Source organism: Prunus avium, chromosome 8, assembly GCF_965620075.1.
Source record: "Prunus avium chromosome 8, drPruAviu1.hap1.1, whole genome shotgun sequence".
In the NCBI taxonomy this organism is placed as follows: domain Eukaryota; kingdom Viridiplantae; phylum Streptophyta; class Magnoliopsida; order Rosales; family Rosaceae; genus Prunus; species Prunus avium.
Genome location: NC_142291.1, coordinates 5,544,183 through 5,562,700, shown reverse-complemented (window position 1 = coordinate 5,562,700; position 18,518 = coordinate 5,544,183). Strand labels below are relative to the sequence as shown.

The 18,518-nt window shown below is 40.6% G+C and overlaps 1 non-coding gene and 1 pseudogene across 1 annotated transcript; both read right to left on the bottom strand.

Annotated features, from left to right (window-relative positions):
* Nucleotides 1–795: 795 nt before the first annotated feature.
* On the bottom strand, nt 796–2,481 carry LOC110765314 (uncharacterized; annotated as a pseudogene).
* Nucleotides 2,482–10,275: 7,794 nt separating this feature from the next.
* Nucleotides 10,276–10,382, bottom strand: LOC148291202 (small nucleolar RNA R71). Its single transcript, XR_015827178.1, has one exon. It is a non-coding gene; the product is annotated as a small nucleolar RNA R71 (small nucleolar RNA).
* Nucleotides 10,383–18,518: the final 8,136 nt, after the last annotated feature.

Genomic DNA, 18,518 nt, shown 5'->3' with positions numbered 1-18,518 from the left:
GCAGGGGCAAGGCACAAGGAGAACAACAAAGAATTATTATCATATGGAAAAAAAATATCAATTAACTGAAAAAGGAGAAATAGACTCAAAATTAGCAAATATAGCCATGGGAAGAGCAGAGAAAGATGAGTCTGGATAGCTGAGACTCTTACCTTGATTGGAAGAGCGAATATTTTTGTCAGATTGAAAGGCAGAGAGGAGAAATAAAATAAAAGCAGAAATGAGGCAGAAAGGATAAACCCTAGTTCCACATATCAAAACAATCAATATAGCAGACAAAAAAGAGGCCAACGACAAGGAAAGAAATTGAAAACTGAAACTCCCCGGCAAAACTCAGCAGAACACCATCAGACGAATACCCATCAAATAGGGGGCGCAGGCTTGTTCTCTTTGAAGAAGACGTGCTATTCCTGATATTTTATCGAGGAGATTTGGCGGGTAGAAAATGAAAATTCCCTCTCGTCTGGGAATTGTACAATTCCGCCTATTACCATGGAATTTAAACTCATGTACAAATCCTACGATATTTTCTGCGTGTAGTTTGTAATTTAACTTCCATGTTTTCCATTTCCCTAAACCCTAGGTGATGGACTACATTGTAAGCATTTTCTGCGAAGATATATATATATACATGCATGTAGTAGAAGGTGCCACAATGCCAGGCACTGAGGCACATATGCATGACTCCACACCAGACTGAATTAAGAAAAAACATAGGGAAGAAGGCATTGGAAGTGGCCACAAAGTTACATGGTGAAGGATGCACATGTCGGCTAGGATTGCTTCAATTGCATATGTTTAATTTTCTATTAGCTTTTCTTTATTTCTTTGGTTCTTTCACACAAAATTGCAAAAGTATAACCCCTACAAAATTACTAGAAAGACAGCCCAAAAAAAAAAAACACTCAACTTTAAAATTAAATTTAACTAAAACAAATGATGCATCGATGATGATTTCAAATATGTGATCAGGAATCTAGAACATATATCTATCTAAGCACTGGCTAGGCTAAGATATCAGTGCAAAAGTGAAACGAAACTAAATTAAAGATACCACTAATTCATGATGGAGAGATGATGAATCGTCAGAATAATTAGATCATCAACGGTTGAAGCTCAGTCGACCACAGTGAGAGCTTGATACGCTTTGTCAGCAATGGCTGCTTCCATCAGATGGTGCGGGCCAATTTCCCCACAGTTGTCCAAGAAGGACTTGACCAAATTGTTAGAGACGCCACTCAACAGCGTCACCCCTGGATGATGTTCTTCTATACGAGGCATCTTCTGGTACGAAATATCCCAACGCAAAATGTGTGGCACTGCATCATCCCCGTACCCTTTCTCCTTAAACTCTCTCCGTTTTGCCTCATACAGAGTCTTCCAGGATGTACCCCCAACCCCAACATATCCACCGTAGTTGGCGAACACAAACACCTTCTTAACCATCTGCTCTGCCTTCAAGTTCTCTTTCTCAGCCACTTCCAAAATAAAATCCCATATCTCCCAATTATTAGCAAAAGATCCCAAGTTCCTGTTGGATGTCCTCATCATAAACTCGCACTTGGACTTGAGATCATCCCCTTGTATCGAATGCAGCATCAGCTGATCCGGCAAATGACCGGAACTGATCACCTTTCCTTTCCATGCTGGCTCTTCACTAAGTTCAGACAACAAAAGTCCCAAACTCACCGCCAAGCGCGTTAGGCCATTGGAATCCCTGATGTGACACACTGCCAAGCAGTTTCTAAATTTTCCCAAACCCTCCCCCTGCTTTTGCTGCTTTAGGTACATATCCTCCACCATTGCCTTCCACTGAAGCTCAGCCCCTTCCCTCACATCCCCATCGTCTAATACATAGCGTATGATCTCATTTGGGAGCATAGCATCTGGCTTTATTATGCCGCCATGGCCACTCAAATTGCCTCCTCTTTCTCCTGCTTTTTTCACCTCCTCCAAATACATCATAACTTCAGAGCGCTGTCGTCCAATAAACATGCCTTGACGATCCCAGTACCTGCTCAAGGGTGCCAAAACCTCATTCCTAAGCCGCTCCCACTCTTCTGATTGATAAGATTGATTTGATTGGTCTGATTGATCTGGTTTGCGTGGGAAAAGCCTCCTTGCAATGCTTTCACACAGCAAAACGGCATGGGAAACACGGGTGTCCTCGGGGTGTTTGCTAATGCAACACCCTGCAGCCTCGCTAACAAAAAGATCAGCATAAGTGTCAGCATCAAGAGTACCATCTTTATCATCTTCGTCGTCGTCGTCTTCATCACCGTCAGTTATATAATCGGATGGCTTCAAATCGAGCTTGTGCTGCTTGAATTTGTCAATATCAGACTTCAACTGCTCCACGAAGACATCCATAACCCTGTTAAAGTATCAACCCCAGCTCAACCTATTTTGAGGAGCAATCTCTACAAAGTTCTAGAAGTATAAAAGGAAATAAAGCCTAGAAAAGGAAGTCAACATTTGAGCTAGATAACTATAGAAAAATCTGGAAAACTGGAGAAAGCTTCACCGACTTTGTAACTAGTTGATGTATTAGAATAATATAGTTTATTCTAGAAAGATGCATAAACTATGGAAAGCAAAGCAAGTTGGCAGCCAAGTTGAAGCATGAAGAATTGTCTAGAAGGTAAAACAAGGCGGTGGAATGGAGAGCAAAGTCGGCAACACATAACTATAAATAGGCATGAAGCCATGCATTGTATACAATAAAGAAGTGAAGTGTGTGTCAACTAGAAGAGTGAGCTATAGAGCTAAGGAGTCATTGTGAGAAGTGTGAGTGAAGTGAGAAAGAGTGTTTGTAAGAGTTAGTCTTTCCTTTGAGAGTTGTTTGTTGTAATATTTTGTGAGTCTAATACAAGTAAATTGTTTACTTGTTTTGTCTCCAACAAGTCTATCTTAGAGTTGTGTACTCTAAAATTTGCTCAACAATTGGTATCAGAGCGGGACGGTCAGTGACTGATTCTGCGGGAGCTTCTTTGAGTCGTGAAGAGTTTGTCTCTACAAGTTTGCATATTTAGTTCAAGCTTGTTCGGTACTGCCGGAATTCTGCCGAAACGATGGGTGATCTTCACGTAGTTGGAGGAATCACGAAGCTCAACAACAAAAATTACAACACGTGGGCGACATGCATGGAGTCTTATCTGCAAGGTCAAGATCTTTGGGATGTCGTCGGGGGCAACGATGTTGCACAACCACGAGAAGACAATAGCGACGCTTTGCGTAAGTGGAAGATCAAAGCAGGTAAAGCCATGTTTGCCCTGAAGACAACAATTGAAGAAGAAATGTTGGAGCACATAAGGAAAGCCAAAACACCAAAGGAAGCATGGGACACCTTTGCAACACTCTTTTCAAAAAGGAATGACACAAGACTACAACTTCTTGAGAACGAGCTGCTATCTGTTGCACAACGTGACATGACGATTGCTCAGTACTTCCACAAGGTAAAGTCCATATGCCGTGAAATTTCTGATTTAGATCCTACTGCTGCTATTGTGGAATCTAGGATAAAAAGAATAATTATCCATGGTCTGAGACCCGAATACCGAGGCTTCGTTGCTGCTGTACAAGGGTGGCCTACTCAACCATCACTTGTTGAGTTTGAAAATTTGCTTGCCGATCAAGAAGCTATGGCTAAGCAAATGGGAGGGGTCTCGTTAAAAGGAGAGGAGGAAGCGCTCTACTCCAACAAAAGTAAAGGCAACTTCAAGCAGCACTTTGGTAATGGATCTAAAAGAGATGGTGACAAGGCGAAAAGTCATCAAGGAGAAGGAAGTTCTCGGCCAGGGGGAGCTTCAAAGTTTCACGGCAACCGTGGTCAATCCAAGAATACTAAAAGATTCGAAGGTAAATGCTACAACTGTGGAAAGAAGGGTCACATGGCAAAAGATTGTTGGTCCAACAAAAGGCCCGCTGAGAGTAATGCTGCTACTTCCAACTCAAAGGAGAAAAGTGAGGATGATTGGGACGCGGAAGCATCTCTCGCTATAGAGGAAGAGGAGATAGCTCTCACTGTGACGTCACCGGAAAGGATTGACTATAAGAATGATTGGATTATCGACTCAGGCTGCTCAAATCACATGACAGGTGATAAGGAGAAGCTGCAGAACCTGACTGAGTACAAAGGCAATCGTGTGGTGGTGACTGCCAACAACTCAAGGTTACCGATAACCCACATCGGTAAGACAATAGTAGCACCACGATACAATTCTAACCAGGTGCCACTTCAAGATGTCTACCATGTTCCAGGCATGAAGAAGAATCTGCTTTCAGTAGCACAACTGACATCATCAGGCCACTATGTCCTATTCAGTCCAAGAGATGTGAAGGTGTATCGAGACCTCAAGATCTCAGGGATGCCGACAATGGAGGGACGACGACTAGAGTCAGTCTACGTAATGTCAGCAGAGTCTGCATATGTAGACAAGACAAGAAAGAACGAGACAGCAGATTTATGGCACATGAGATTGGGCCACGTTAGCTATCACAAGCTAAGCGTGATGATGAAGAAGTCAATGCTCAAGGGTCTGCCTCAGCTTGATGTGAGAACAGATACGGTCTGTGCAGGATGTCAATATGGTAAAGCGCATCAACTACCATATAAGGAATCCAAGTTCAAAGCAAAAGCACTGCTAGAGTTAATCCATTCTGATGTGTTCGGTCCTGTTAAGCAACCATCGATTAGCGGGATGCGATACATGGTGACGTTCATTGATGACTTCTCCAGGTATGTGTGGGTTTTCTTTATGAAAGAAAAATCCGACACATTTTCAAAGTTTAAAGAGTTTAGAGAGATAGTTGAAGGAGAAGTGGGAAAGAAGATTATTTGTCTACGCACAGATAATGGAGGAGAATATACCTCGAATGAATTCTGCCAGTATCTACGAGAGACTCGCATACGTCATCAGTTCACATGTGCCAACACGCCACAACAGAATGGAGTAGCAGAGAGAAAGAACCGGCATCTTGCAGAGATATGTCGAAGCATGCTGCATGCCAAGAATGTGCCTGGAAGGTTTTGGGCTGAAGCCATGAGAACTGCAGCCCATGTGATCAACAAACTTCCTCAACCAAGGTTAGAATTTATTTCACCCTTCGAAAAACTGTGGGATATGAAACCTACAGTCAGTTACTTTCGAGTATTTGGCTGTGTGTGCTACGTATTTGTTCCAAGTCATCTACGTAGCAAGTTTGATAAAAAGGCAATCAGATGTATCTTTGTGGGATACGACAGCCAGAGAAAAGGGTGGAAGTGTTGTGACCCTACAAATGGAAGGTGCTACACATCACGAGATGTGGTGTTCGATGAAGCATCATCTTGGTGGTCCCCAAAAAAGGAGGTGTTACCAGACTCGAGAGAAATTGAAGATAAGCTGCAACAGAAGTTGGGGGAGCAAATTGTTCCAATCCGACCGAGTCCAAATGAGCATGAAGATTTGCTTGATGGTGACGATGATGAGCAAGACGTTACTCAGAATCCTTGGCAAACTGGTGTACATCAACAAGCACTAGAAGAAGTTAGACCCAGTGAAGTGGAAATACCGACTCCACAGTCACAACCCAGAAGGTCAACAAGAGTACGGAAGCAAAATCCCAAATACGCCAACGCAGCCATAGCAGAAGACATAGTTGAGCCTGAAACATTTGAAGAAGCATCACAGAGTTCCGAATGGGTTAAAGCTATGGGAGAAGAAATCACTGCGCTTGAGCAAAATCAGACTTGGGATCTAGTGCCAAAGCCAAGAGATGTGAAACCCATATTCTGCAAATGGGTGTATAAGATAAAGCGTCGTCCTGATGGGTCGATCGAGAGGTACAAGGCTCGGTTGGTGGCTCGAGGTTTCTCTCAGCAATACGGACTAGATTATGATGAAACGTTTAGTCCAGTGGCAAAGCTTGTGACCGTACGAGTCCTACTTGCACTTGCGGCCAACAAAGATTGGAACCTGTACCAGATGGATGTGAAGAATGCATTTCTGCATGGGGAGTTAGATCGGGAAATCTACATGACTCAACCAATGGGATTTGAGAACGAAGTCCATCCCGAGTATGTGTGCAAGCTGAAAAAGGCACTTTACGGATTGAAGCAAGCACCAAGAGCATGGTACGGTAAGATTGCAGAATTTCTCTCTCGAAGTGGTTATTCAGTGACCCATGCAGATCCTAGTTTATTTGTCAAAGCTAATGGAGGAAAATTAGCTATCGTGCTGGTATATGTGGATGATCTAATCATCACTGGTGATGATGAGGAAGAAATTCACCGGACGAAGGAGAATTTGTCAGTTCGTTTTCAGATGAAAGAACTGGGACAACTCAAGCACTTTCTTGGGCTAGAGGTCGATCGCACACAAGAAGGAAAATTTCTGTGTCAACAGAAATATGCAAAAGATTTGTTGCAAAAGTTCGGGATGCTTGAATGCAAGCCAATCTCAACGCCAATGGAGCCCAATGTCAAGCTGTGCGCATATGAAGGCAAAGACTTGGAAGACACAACGATGTATCGACAATTGGTGGGTAGTCTAATCTACTTGACATTGACTCGGCCTGACATTTCGTATGCAGTTGGTGTGATGAGTCGATACATGCAAAATCCAAAGAAGTCTCATTTGGACGCAGTACGACGAATACTGAGGTATGTGAAAAGTACAATTGACTATGGTCTGTTGTACAAGAAAGGTGAAGATTGCAAGCTAGTTGGTTATTGTGATGCTGACTATGCGGGAGATCATGATACTCGTCGATCAACTACCGGGTACGTGTTTAAGCTTGGTTCAGGAACAATTTCTTGGTGTAGTAAGAGACAGCCGACGGTATCTTTGTCAACCACGGAAGCTGAGTACAGGGCAGCAGCAATGGCAGCTCAAGAGATCACGTGGCTAACACAGCTGATGAATGATCTACATCAACTGGTAGATTATTCAGTGCCGTTATACTGTGACAATCAATCAGCAGTTCGTTTGGCGGAAAATCCAGTCTTTCATGCAAGAACCAAACATGTGGAGATACACTACCATTTTATTAGAGAGAAGGTTCTGCAAGAAGAGATTGAGATGAGACATATCAATACAGATGATCAAATTGCAGACTTGTTCACAAAAGGTCTGAGTACCAGCAAGTTGGAAAGATTTCGTCATCAGCTCAATGTGATGCGAAGGATGTGAGCTGGTGTTGAGGGGGAGTGTTAAAGTATCAACCCCAGCTCAACCTATTTTGAGGAGCAATCTCTACAAAGTTCTAGAAGTATAAAAGGAAATAAAGCCTAGAAAAGGAAGTCAACATTTGAGCTAGATAACTATAGAAAAATCTGGAAAACTGGAGAAAGCTTCACCGACTTTGTAACTAGTTGATGTATTAGAATAATATAGTTTATTCTAGAAAGATGCATAAACTATGGAAAGCAAAGCAAGTTGGCAGCCAAGTTGAAGCATGAAGAATTGTCTAGAAGGTAAAACAAGGCGGTGGAATGGAGAGCAAAGTCGGCAACACATAACTATAAATAGGCATGAAGCCATGCATTGTATACAATAAAGAAGTGAAGTGTGTGTTGTTAAGCTCATAATTTCATACATATACATGCCCAATTTACTTACTTCTTTTGCTTAGTTTCTTATAATTTTGAGTTATTTGCCTCCCTTTGTGTGTTTTGTAGGCCAAAAGAGCAAGAGAGCATAATTCATGCAATTCATGCATGTTAAGGCCTAATTTGGATGAAGAGAAGAAGAGCTTAAAGACAAACTCATTTTGGCTACAGCCCCCTGCCAGTCCAGTTCCGTAGGTCATATTGCAAGCTTTGTTTCAGCAACCTACATAGCTCGGATGAGGCAACATTCTTCATGAAAGTTGTTCCAATGGGTGTGTACTATAACATATCCAAAATTCAGCCCCATTGGATAAATCTGGAGTCCGTCACCTAGCAAACACAGAACCATGCTCAGGATGGATTTTGTCAGCGAGCAAACTGAGTTAGCAATTTGTTTCGGCCTTAACTTCCTCCTCCGAGCTTGGATTGGGCCAATACTTGTGTGGTTGGATCATACACATTCTGAACTTCACAATGGACATCTTAAAGTCTTCATTTGATTCAGCCTAGCCCAAGTTGTAAGCCCTTGAAGTTTCTGGTCATGCTGACCTCAGGATGAGCTGGTTGGAAGCTTGGTCATGGTGAGCTAGGCATGAGCTATTGTAGCTGGTTGGAAGCTTGGTCATGGTGACATGAAGATGAGCTAGGGCTGCTGGTGGGATTTATTGCTGAAGTGCATCAACCAATTCAGATTTTATAATGCAAGTGTTGTATGCATTAGTGAAGTGCATCAACCAATTTATCTTTTATAATGCAAGTGTTGTATGCATTAGCCATATTGAATTCAGATTTGTCACTCCCCTCTCCCTATAAATACCACATCCATTCCACATTCAAGACACAACAAATCCTGAGATTCACAACCCCCACAATTCACTCCAACCATCCTCAAACACTCCAAAATCCCAAACACTCCAACAATCACCAAAACAACTCCAGCAAACCTCTCTTCCATTTCCCTACGAATTTCATCTTCCTTAGCCATCACCACTCACTCAAACTCATCCCAAATCACCTCCATATCCTTCATACATCTTTCTAGAAGTGGGGAAGCTCTTGGAGAAGCATTAGAAGTGGAGAAGCACTTGGAGAAGCCTTGGACACCACAAGAACTTCAGAAAAAGGGTTTTTCTACTCTTATTGTATTCATTATGTTTTCTCATTTCTGTTCAAGTCTCTTTTCCATTATGAGTAGCTAAATCCATAACTAGGGCTTCGATGTAACCTAACATGAATATTCTGGGTTTATAAGTTTGGAGTTTCAAGTTTGATTCATGATTCATGTTCTTATTCATTATGCTTATAAGTTAACATGCTTGTTTGAATGATTGATCACCATTAGAACTTGTTTGTTAACTATCTTGGTTTGAATTAAGAGTATACACCATGCTTTAATTCGAATTGAACTATGAATAGGAAGAGTATGTATGGACATTCGACAACAGGGATTAGATACATACTTGGTTGTTTAAAATGTTCTTCTATGCTTAATGGGTTCCTAATGCTTAATTTTAGGTTAGACAACAAATGATCAAATTAGGGAATTAGGAACACAAGGTTAGGACCAAACACCATGGCCTAATCATACTTTAGCTAGAATCAATCTTTGAATCTGAATTAGACTTGTTACTTGAATCTTTATAACCCAGAATTGAATTGTTATGGTGATTCGAATGCCCTAGTCTCAAAATCTGTTTTCCAACTCTTAAAACCACTCTTTGTTACATTTGTTTACTTGTTTTTGTTTGCAATTTCATTTTGCTTCTTTTGTTCAACAATCACAACCACTCTTGTTTTAAATTCTGTTTTAGACATAACCTCCTACTTTCTTGAATTTGGTAATCTAAGTACATAACTAGTTTTAACTTCTCAGTCTTCGTGGGTACGACCTCGTACTTGTCTTGCTATACTACTAATTGCCCCGTACAATTGCGAGTTAACATATTATTAACAACAAAATTTTGGCGCCGTTGCCGGGGACTGAACGAAAGTTCTTCCCTGGTTATGTGCCCAAGGTTACCCTATTCTTTTTAGTGTTTCTAATTAATCTAATTTTCTGTTTCAGGTAGTTTATGTCTAAAAATCCATTACTTGAACAAGTGAGGTCTTCGTTCCAACGTTCTAGATCTTTGAACGCAGGACCATCATTGCAACCCAGACGAGTGACCTCTGAAATTCAGAATCGTCTAGAAAGGGAGTTGTCAACTGCAAAAGAGCAAGCTCTTGCTACATTTACAAGTCTTGCTCTCCACACTGAACTTCCCGGTTCTTCACTTTCAAATTCGGAAGCAAGTTCAGACCAAGAAGAAGAAGAAATGATGGCTGCCATTGAGTTCATGGGAGAACTTGATATCCCAACAATTCCAGCTTCTCCTTCAAGCATTTTGCTGCCCACTGTAGCTCGAAATTATGAGCTTAAATCTTCTCATCTTAATATGCTGCCTTCCTTTTATGGTTTACCTAATGAAGATCCATTGACTCATATAAAGGATATTTTTAATGTTGTGAGTTCTTTTCCTTTGACAGGTGTGACAGAAGATCAACTTCGAATGAGAGTGTTTCCATACACTTTAAAGGATAAGGCGAAGTATTGGTTGAATTCTTTGAAGCCTGGTTCACTCACTACATGGTCTGCCATTCAAAAGAAGTTCCTGGAAAAATACTTCTCCACGCAAAAGACCGACATGCTTAGGGACAAGATCTTGTTATTTGCACAGCAAGATGATGAATCGTTTTGTGAAGCATGGGAGAAATTCAATGGGTTGCTCAACCAATGTCCTCATCATGGGATTCCATTGAAGCTTCAAATGCGTATGTTTTATAAAGGACTAACCCCTTCTAGTCATAATATAGTCACCAATTTTGCAGGTGGTTCTTTTAAAACCAAAACTCCAGAAGAAACGTACGAACTCTTTGAGGAGATAGCAATGGAGACCCAACATACGGATACAAGAGGTAAACGTGTTATTAGTGGTTCTAATGATGCTTCTAGTGTGCAGATTTCAAAACTGGAACAAAAGCTAGATGCTCTTCTTGCATTAAACTCAAGAAGCCCTCCGAAGGAAGTGTGTAGCATTTGTGAATCTCATGACCATGCTACCACAGCTTGTCCACTTGGGGCTGGATATCCAGAATTTGTGCAAGAGCAAGCTAAGTTGGTAAATTCCTACAACCAAGGTCCAAGAAATGATCCATACTCTCAAAGTTATAATCCAGGTTGGAGGAATCATCCAAACTTTTCATGGAGAAATACCCAGAATCAAGCAAATCCCCCTTCATTCCAAAGGCCACAACAATCATCATCATCATTGGAAGATATAGTGAAGCAGATGGCAATCAACCAATCCAATTTTCAGCAAACTACACAAGCTGCCATCTCCAAATTGGAAGTCCAATTAGGCCAAATAGCTGCTGAAATAACTCAAAGAGTGCCTGGGAAATGGCCAAGCCAAACTGAGATCAATCCAAAGAACCCAGAAGCCAAGGCCATTCATGTGCTCAGATCAGGTAAGATCATTGATAATAAAGATGATTCTAATCTTTCAAATGATGTTGTGATTGTAGAAAATGAAGAGGAGGAGACCATGGCCACGGAAGGAGAACAACTCAAAACTTCTCAATCTGCTCCTAAGGCCAAATCAGATTCTCAGAAATCCGATCAATTCCAATTGCATAAAAGGGATGACAAATTTGTGCCACCACATCTTCAAGAAGATAGATACGTGCCACCCGCTCCATATGTTCCACAAATTCCATTTCCAGGCCGTCTTAAGAAAGCAAAGCAAGATAAGGCTTTTAAAGAGATTTATGATATTTTGAGTAAAGTTAATATCAATTTGCCTTTGCTTGATCTTATTGAACAGATTCCTGCATATGGAAAATTCATCAAGGACTTGAAAACTCACAAGCTCAATTTCGCTCCAAATGAAGGAGTAAAGCTCGACCAGAATGTAAGTGCTGTATTGCAAAGGAAGCTTCCACCAAAACTAGATGATCCTGGCAGCTTTGACATTCCCATTAACATTGGAGGCAAGAAGGTTGGAAGAGCCATGTTGGACTTGGGAGCAAGCATCAATGTTTTGCCATATTCAGTTTATCAAGAGCTTGGCTTAGAAGGGATGAAGAAGACTTCAATGCGACTTGAACTAGCTGATCATTCTATAAAATATCCAAAAGGTATTGTAGAAGATATTCTAGTTCAAGTTAATACACTAATTCTCCCTGCTGATTTTGTAGTGATGGACATGGAAGACAATCCAAATGGAGATCGTGTTGATCCCATTCTCCTAGGCAGACCATTCATGGCCACTGCAGACACAATCATCAAAGTGAAAGATAGCACCCTCTCCATGACTGTTTTGGGTGAAACTGTTGAATTTAAAATGCTTAATGCTCTATCTCAACCTTCTATCTCTCTTGATTCTTGCTTTTCAATTGATGTTGTGGATCATGAGGTTTCTTCCAAAATTTTGCAGAGAAAGTCTAATGATGCTCTAGAAGCTGTCTTAACACAATAAGAGGAAGATCTTTGTGAACCGGAGTTCCAAGAAGTGGTGGCTGCCTTAGAAGTGTTTCCGCCATACCCACCATCCTTTAGGCCACCAATCGAGCCTCTTGGACCATCATCCATGAAATTGGAGCCATCCATTGTCATCCCACCAAAGCTAGAACTTAAACCTCTTCCCAATAATCTTAAATATACATATTTGGGTGCTAACGAAACTCTCCCTGTTATAATTGCTGCAGGTCTCTCCTCACATGAAGAAGAGAGCTTAATTAAAGTTCTAAAAGAGCATAAAACAGCCATTGGGTGGACCATAGCAGACATCAAAGGAATTAGTCCAAGCATGTGCATGCACCGGATTTTAATGGAAGAAGACAGCAAACCATCTCGTGATGCCCAAAGGAGGCTAAATCCCAACATGAAAGAGGTGGTTAGAGCTGAAGTTTTAAAGCTACTCGATGTAGGAATCATCTACCCAATTTCAGATTCTAAGTGGGTGAGCCCTGTGCAAGTTGTTCCAAAGAAGTCCGGAATCACCGTTGTGAAGAATGAGAAGAATGAGCTAGTTCCTACACGAACTGTCACTGGTTGGAGAGTTTGCATTGATTACAGGAAGTTGAACACATCCACTAGAAAAGATCATTTCCCCTTACCTTTTATTGATCAAATGCTTGAACGTTTATCTGGCCATGCTTACTATTGTTTTCTTGATGGTTTTTCAGGTTATAATCAAATTCCCATTGCTCCGGAAGACCAAGAGAAAACCACATTCACATGCCCATTTGGTACGTTTGCTTATAGAAGGATGCCATTCGGTTTGTGCAATGCCCCAGCAACTTTCCAAAGATGCATGATGTCAATCTTTTCAGATATGGTGGAACGATTCATTGAGGTATTTATGGATGATTTTTCAGTTTTTGGTTCCTCTTTTGATAATTGTCTTCACCACTTGTCTCTAGTGCTTAAAAGATGCCAGGAAACAAATCTGATTTTGAATTGGGAGAAGTGTCACTTCATGGTGAGACAAGGCATTGTGCTAGGCCATGTGATTTCAAGCAAGGGAATCGAAGTGGATAAAGCCAAGATCGATCTCATCTCAAATCTTCCACCCCCTACCTCTGTTAAAGGAATTAGAAGCTTTCTAGGTCATGCTGGATTCTATAGAAGGTTCATCAAAAATTTCTCAAGCATTACAAGGCCATTGTGTAATCTCCTTGCTAAGGATGCTGTTTTTGAGTTTAATGAAGCTTGCATGGAAGCTTTTTCTACCTTGAAGAGGGAGCTAACTTCAGCCCCTATTATCATAGCTCCGGATTGGTCTTTACCATTTGAAATAATGTGTGATGCCTCTGACTTTGCTATTGGTGCAGTTTTAGGTCAAAAGAAGAACAAGCTGCCCCATGTGATTCATTATGCTAGCCGGACCTTGAATGATGCTCAAATCAACTACTCCACAACAGAGAAGGAGTTGCTTGCTGTGGTTTTTGCTTTAGAAAAATTTCGTTCTTACCTTGTTGGTTCTAAAGTAATTGTTTATTCTGACCATGCAGCCCTTAGATACTTGCTCACTAAGAAGGATGCCAAACCACGCTTGATTAGATGGATTCTCTTGTTGCAAGAATTCGATTTGGAGATTCGAGATAAGAAGGGATGTGAGAATGTGGTAGCTGATCATTTGAGCAGAATTGTGGTTGAAGAAAAAGGAGGAGCTGTGCTACCCTTCAATGAGACTTTCCCTGATGAACAACTATATGCTGCCCAAGTCAAAGAGCCATGGTATGCTGATTTTGTTAATTATCTTGCTTGTGGTGTTCTTAGAAATGATCTAACTTCTCAGGATAAGAAGAAGTTCTTTTCCATGGTGAAACATTATGTATGGGATGAACCTTTCTTATTCAAGCATTGCCCGGATCAACTCATCAGAAGATGTGTTCCAGAAGAAGATCAAGAAAGCATACTTAGGCATAGCCACGAATTGGCCTGTGGAGGTCACTTTGGAGCTAAGAAAACAGCACTTAAGATTCTGCAATCTGGTTTCTTTTGGCCCACTCTATTTAAAGATGCATTTAATTTTTGTGTTAAGTGTGATAGGTGCCAAAGGATGGGGAACATAAGTCGCAGGAATGAAATGCCATTGAATAACATACTTGTTGTGGAGCTCTTCGATGTGTGGGGTATTGATTTCATGGGACCATTCCCATCTTCCTTTGGTTATACTTACATACTTGTTGCTGTTGATTATGTGTCTAAATGGGTGGAAGCCATAGCCACCAAAACCAATGATTATAAGGTGGTGCTGAAGTTCTTGAAGGATAATATTTTCACAAGGTTTGGTACTCCAAGGGCTGTCATTAGTGATGGAGGCAGCCACTTCTGTAACAAGCCATTCGAAGCACTCATGAAGAAGTACAACATCACCCATCGAGTCTCTACACCATATCATCCGCAAACTTCTGGTCAAGTGGAAATAAGCAATAGAGAAATTAAGCACATCCTGGAGAAGGTGGTGAACAATACAAGGAAAGATTGGGCAGCCAAGCTCAATGATGCATTATGGGCTTATAGGACAGCATATAAGACTCCCATTGGAATGAGCCCTTATCGTCTTGTGTTTGGGAAAGCTTGTCACCTGCCAATGGAGCTTGAACACAATGCTTTTTGGGCCATCAAGAAGTTAAATTTTGATCTAGACAAGGCAGGCCATGCAAGAAAGTTTCAGCTGAATGAATTGGAAGAAATTAGACATGAGTCTTATGAGAATGCAAAGCTTTACAAAGAACGAACCAAGAGTTACCATGACAGAAACATTCAACGGAAAGAGTTCTCCAAAGGTATGTCAGTTCTTTTGTTTAACTCACGTTTGCGTCTCTTTCCAGGAAAATTGAAGTCTAGATGGCAAGGCCCATTCACCGTGGTCAATGTTTCTCCCTATGGAGCTGTGGAGATTCAAAACCCTAAAGATGGCTCGACTTTCAAAGTAAATGGACAACGTTTAAAGCCATTCTATGAGGGAGTTTCAGCTGGCATCCAAACTGGCCATGTGGTAGATCAACTTCCCTTCGTACCATCAACTTAGCTGATTGCACAATGTCTTGCCAAGACAGTAACTAAGGCGCTTCTTGGGAGGCAACCCATGTGTTCAAGAAGAAGGTGCTTGGTAGCAATCGACCTAATCGCATCAAGGGGGAGCATTTCAATCCTTTCTCTTTACTTGTTATTATTTTAAATTTCTGTTTTTTTTTTTTTTTTTTTTTTTTAAATTTAAAAATAAAAAATAAAAAAATTTAAAAATTTAAAAAGATTTTTCATATGAGCTAACTTATGGTAACTCCAGTGAGCACTTCCGTCAATACAGTGTCTAGGAGTTCTTTAGGCGACACCTTCGGTGTCTAAGAAGTTTGGGTTTTAAGCGGGACCATTGTGACCCCTCCAACCTTCCCGGATCCCCTGGCTGTGTTTTCTGAGGCCCTTAACTGGTCATCCATGAGTTGCTTATATATTCATTTTTTTTATTTTTTATTTTTCCTAAACCTTCTTCTAAACTTTTCCCTTTATCATTTGTTTGTTCTCAATCATCTTTTGTATGCTTTCACATTGAGGACAATGTTCAATTCAGGTCTGGGGGGAAGGTTTTCAATTTCAATTTTCTTATCCATTTGTGTTTTCAATTTTCGTTCTCTTGTCACAATTTTTTTTATTTTTTTTATTTTTTATTTTTTTATTTTAATTTTTTTTAAAGAATGTCATACAATCAATGCTATGGAGCTGCTATTTGAGGTTTTCATATCAGAATTTTGCACTTCACAAAGCTTTTGCTCTTAGAATTCTGGTGGCTAAAGTACCACGCTCAAATTCTTGAAGGAAAATAGTGGAGACTACCCTAGTGAGCTATATCGAGCCTAATTGCTTTCTTGAGAGGGTTTAAAGTGTTCTATTTCTCATCCATACTTATTTTCTTCAATTCACTCTAATTGATCTCATTATTCCATTTTGATTGAATACTAAGGATGATTCTCTTTTGCAGATATCATGTGCTTGCTCTCATTCATGAATGAACTCATTGAAGTGATGCTAGGCTATGTGTGCATAACCATTCTATGTGCTTTCTTTTCACCCTACCTATATGTGTGTTCCATCAACCCTCTTGAAGCCAAACACTTAAAGCCTTTTCTTCTATCACCCTCATCATTTCCCTACCTTTGTATCTCAATCTGAGATACTTGACGTATTGTAGCCATACCCTATAGCTTAGAAATATACCAAGGTGTGCCAAGATAAAGTTTGAAGCAAGGAAGTTGCAGCCATGTACCTAAATAAAGATGATGTGAATCTGTGCAATGAAGTTAATGAAGATGCAGATCAAATCAACGAAGATGAAAGTGTTTCGATTTGATCTAAGTGTGAAAAATAAAGTCTATGCCAGGAGATACCATGAAGTTTGCTGCCATGCCAATCTAAATCAATGATGCCTTGCAGATTAATGAAGCATGCAACCTTGGTATGTTCTTAAGTTATTTGTTTTTCCTTCCAATTCTTCCATTTCCCCTAAACCTTAGCCTTTCATTACAACATTGTGAAAGACCTAGCTGATCTTTGAGGATGTATTCATGGGTGCTGGTAAGTATGTGTGTATCTCTATTCTTAGTATTTAATTCCTTTCATGAGATCTAACCAAATTTGTGCTTCTATTTCATACACTCACTTATGCTTTCTTGAGAGAATTAAAACATAGGTTCTGAGTGATTGAGTGTTATCTGTGAGAATTAGAGTCGAAGCATGTTCTCTATTCAAGGTTTGAGTGTGCTTGCTTTGAAACTGTGTGCCTTTGAGCTATAGCTTCCACTTGTACACACTGATTGATGACCTATCTTGGCAACTCTATGGTGTTGGAGGTATGACTAAAACTTTCTTTCATTTTCATTAGTTGATTTCAAAGTTGTTTTTCTAACCATTTTGTTTTGTAGAGTTAGAAAAACGTTTGTGGGTATCGTATCTGTTAAACCCTCAGGAGACACAACTCCTCCTACTAGGGATGCCTAGAGGTTTAAAGGCTTGTTGCATACGCTCAATGCAATCGAGTTACCTACGAAAGTGGTCTAGTTAACTTCTTGTTTTGTTTTTATCTTTGTTTCTCTTTTGTTTTGCTCGAGGACTAGCAAAATCTAAGTTTGGGGGTGTGTTAAGCTCATAATTTCATACATATACATGCCCAATTTACTTACTTCTTTTGCTTAGTTTCTTATAATTTTGAGTTATTTGCCTCCCTTTGTGTGTTTTGTAGGCCAAAAGAGCAAGAGAGCATAATTCATGCAATTCATGCATGTTAAGGCCTAATTTGGATGAAGAGAAGAAGAGCTTAAAGACAAACTCATTTTGGCTACAGCCCCCTGCCAGTCCAGTTCCGTAGGTCATATTGCAAGCTTTGTTTCAGCAACCTACATAGCTCGGATGAGGCAACATTCTTCATGAAAGTTGTTCCAATGGGTGTGTACTATAACATATCCAAAATTCAGCCCCATTGGATAAATCTGGAGTCCGTCACCTAGCAAACACAGAACCATGCTCAGGATGGATTTTGTCAGCGAGCAAACTGAGTTAGCAATTTGTTTCGGCCTTAACTTCCTCCTCCGAGCTTGGATTGGGCCAATACTTGTGTGGTTGGATCATACACATTCTGAACTTCACAATGGACATCTTAAAGTCTTCATTTGATTCAGCCTAGCCCAAGTTGTAAGCCCTTGAAGTTTCTGGTCATGCTGACCTCAGGATGAGCTGGTTGGAAGCTTGGTCATGGTGAGCTAGGCATGAGCTATTGTAGCTGGTTGGAAGCTTGGTCATGGTGACATGAAGATGAGCTAGGGCTGCTGGTGGGATTTATTGCTGAAGTGCATCAACCAATTCAGATTTTATAATGCAAGTGTTGTATGCATTAGTGAAGTGCATCAACCAATTTATCTTTTATAATGCAAGTGTTGTATGCATTAGCCATATTGAATTCAGATTTGTCACTCCCCTCTCCCTATAAATACCACATCCATTCCACATTCAAGACACAACAAATCCTGAGATTCACAACCCCCACAATTCACTCCAACCATCCTCAAACACTCCAAAATCCCAAACACTCCAACAATCACCAAAACAACTCCAGCAAACCTCTCTTCCATTTCCCTACGAATTTCATCTTCCTTAGCCATCACCACTCACTCAAACTCATCCCAAATCACCTCCATATCCTTCATACATCTTTCTAGAAGTGGGGAAGCTCTTGGAGAAGCATTAGAAGTGGAGAAGCACTTGGAGAAGCCTTGGACACCACAAGAACTTCAGAAAAAGGGTTTTTCTACTCTTATTGTATTCATTATGTTTTCTCATTTCTGTTCAAGTCTCTTTTCCATTATGAGTAGCTAAATCCATAACTAG